We start from the raw sequence: 2,664 nt of genomic DNA, 5'->3' as shown, positions 1-2,664 counted from the left end.
TGGCCCCTGCATCTTTTGATTCCTGAACCCGGCGTCCCTCCCTGTGTTCCTTTTTGCAGAACCCCCAGTAACTAATTCAAACCAACCCGGGGTCCTCCCCTGAACCTGTTTTTGTTTTCGGGTCCTTACCCCAATTAAATAAATCTGTTTTCTATATTTAAATACTAAAAACTAATCTGCTAATAACTTTTAATTGGTAACTCAAAATTAAAAGTGTTGTATATGAAAATTGATCAGAAAAACATAAGGAACATGATTATGCCATCCATGCTTGCTGTTGCCTCATGCATCATATAAATTTGTGATAGTTTGTATTATCACCTAATATGGAACATATGGAATATGTGGGATATTTTATATATGTTGTCCCGGTTCCATTTAATTTTGATGTAGCTCACCCCTGCCATGTTTGCTATGCTAATCCACCCTTAAATTTGTCGGTAGGAAATGCAACTCCAAACCTAATTTGCTTGTCCGGGGTTCCGACTCCGATTAATATGGATAAGTTGCATCGCATCATCTTTGCCATGACATGCATATCATCTTGATCATGCTGGATCTTCTTTATCCGTAGTAGTAAGACTTGCATGCGTTGTGTGTTCCAGCATTTGCTTCTTCTCGGATAGGATCACGAAGTGTTGATGTGAGATACGACGAGTTCTCCGACAAGTTCTTCTGCAACCTTTCACAGGCGAGCCCACCCCTTCACCTATTTTACTTTTACATGCTCTTTTGATCTATTGCTATCCTTATGTTGCGATTCTGTTGTGTCACGTGTCCTATCCACCTGTCACCTATATGTCCGAGATACACCTCCTCGCCCTACCTATTGTTTGTTGTTTGCCAGCTTTGCGAGTCGTAGGCGAGTTTAGGGTCTTGTTGATATCTCGAGATGTTCAGGATATCTTGTTGGGAAGTTGACACATGTACCACCTTTTGAAAATGATGTTGATAACTTTTGCTACAACTAAAATTGCTAAGGGATAATAACATTGCAGAGGCATTTGTGAGCCCCTTTGTGAAAGCATCAGAACTTTGACTCGCTAATGTCCCCTAGGACCCGAGTTCTTGTTATCTGTTCCGAGACTGAGCGCTCTACCCATGCGTGGGGATTCACTGGGACCCCCCTCACCCATTACCTTTTCTCAAGTCAGTTGAAAAGGGGGCCACAACCTTGGTTTTATTTGGCGCATGCATGTTTATATACTGTTGCCTTCGGGTGTTTACTTCCTGTTGCCTTCAGGTGTTTATATTCTGTACTACACTACATAATTGCTAGACGACTTATCTAGTGCTTGGCCGTTAGTGCCCGCCTAGACGCCTACGCAACCTCTGGGTCCGTCTCGGAGTACGGCCGGACTTCGTCACGGGTAGCTTAGTTGGGTGGCCCCCCTAGACTTTCTTGTTGAACTGGGAACGGTCTTGTTGTGAGACATCCACCTGTCGTAAGTGGGTCGAGCATGCGTATGGTTACATTTGGGCAACCCCTGCAGGGTGTACATCTTATCGATAAGCCGTGTCCGCGGTTATGGACGACTTGGAATTGTATAGCTTGATCATAGAACAACTTACACCTTATTTCCTGTTGCTAATAATTTGCTAATAAAACATTTTCAAAAAGTGTGTGTGCCTTTGCCAGTACCTCTTTGCGAAGGGGGATCGCATCGGCTGTGTTATGTTTGCAGAGTATAGAACTGTTACCTTGTGCGCTCTCTTATCTTCTCTGAGTAGACGGATGTTGTAGCGTGTCTCTATTGGATAGTAGCTTTGCTGCCGCTAAACTCCACATATAGCCGGGTGAAGTTTATACCGCCCACCAGCGAGCATAGCTGGTCTTGTCTCGCAAGTACGTGCCAATGGTACTTACCCTCGCCTTCCTTTCTTTTTATCTCCTCCCCCTTTTTCGGCAACCGATGGCCCGACTTTGACAGGTACGAGATGACGACGTTAGCAAGGTTACCCTTCCGGCTTGGCCTGGGCAGGGTTATGGACGCCGCTGGTTATCTTCAGGACTCTTAGTCCAATTTGTATCTTGTCCGTACTCGGACGTATTTGATCTTCTGTATGATTCGGATCTTGTCTATTTGTATCTTGACTCGTTGGAGTCGTTGTTGTAATATATGTTTCTTGTGGGCTCTATTGTAATCCTGTTGTAATGTTACCGCTCGTGTTAATTCCTCTGGCATCACGTGTGTGATTCTTCGCGCACGTCGTGTCGGAGGGCGTCTCTGAATCGATATCGTGCGGATTTCGGCGGGATCGCTGGAATCCTCATGGTACCTGTTCCGGGGCGTCACATCTTGCGGTCGCTGGTTTTACGTGTCGGCGGCAGCGCCCTGGCCGATCCCTCCATCTGCTGCACCTGCTCGCGGCTGCCAGCCAGCCGCCGCCCTCCCCGCGCTCGCCAGCCAGCCGCCGCCCTCCCCACGCTCGCCACGGCCTCCGCCGTCGAGGACCAGACCGAGGACCACCGCCTGGTGTGGATCGACGACGAGCATCATCGCGGGTGGCCCGACGACGGCGCAGGACCACAGGGCCTCTTCACCTGCTCAAAGCCGTGCTGGTGCAGGCGCTGCTCCCGGCGTGGGATGCCGAGGGCCTGGTGCAGCATGCTCGGGCTCCACCGGCGGTCGTCGACGGGTGTCGACCAGCGTGCAGCGTGCT

At 48.8% G+C, this 2,664-nt stretch overlaps 1 long non-coding RNA gene across 1 annotated transcript; it reads left to right on the top strand.

The window, feature by feature from the left end:
* Positions 1-450: 450 nt before the first annotated feature.
* On the top strand, positions 451-2,117 carry LOC139836056 (uncharacterized). The gene is made up of 2 exons (XR_011751928.1): positions 451-691; positions 1,932-2,117. It is a non-coding gene; the product is annotated as an uncharacterized lncRNA (long non-coding RNA).
* Positions 2,118-2,664: the final 547 nt, after the last annotated feature.

Source organism: Lolium perenne, chromosome 2, assembly GCF_019359855.2.
Source record: "Lolium perenne isolate Kyuss_39 chromosome 2, Kyuss_2.0, whole genome shotgun sequence".
Taxonomy (NCBI): domain Eukaryota; kingdom Viridiplantae; phylum Streptophyta; class Magnoliopsida; order Poales; family Poaceae; genus Lolium; species Lolium perenne.
The sequence above is the reverse complement of the archived record's forward strand: the minus strand, read 5'-3'. Positions and strand labels throughout refer to the sequence as shown.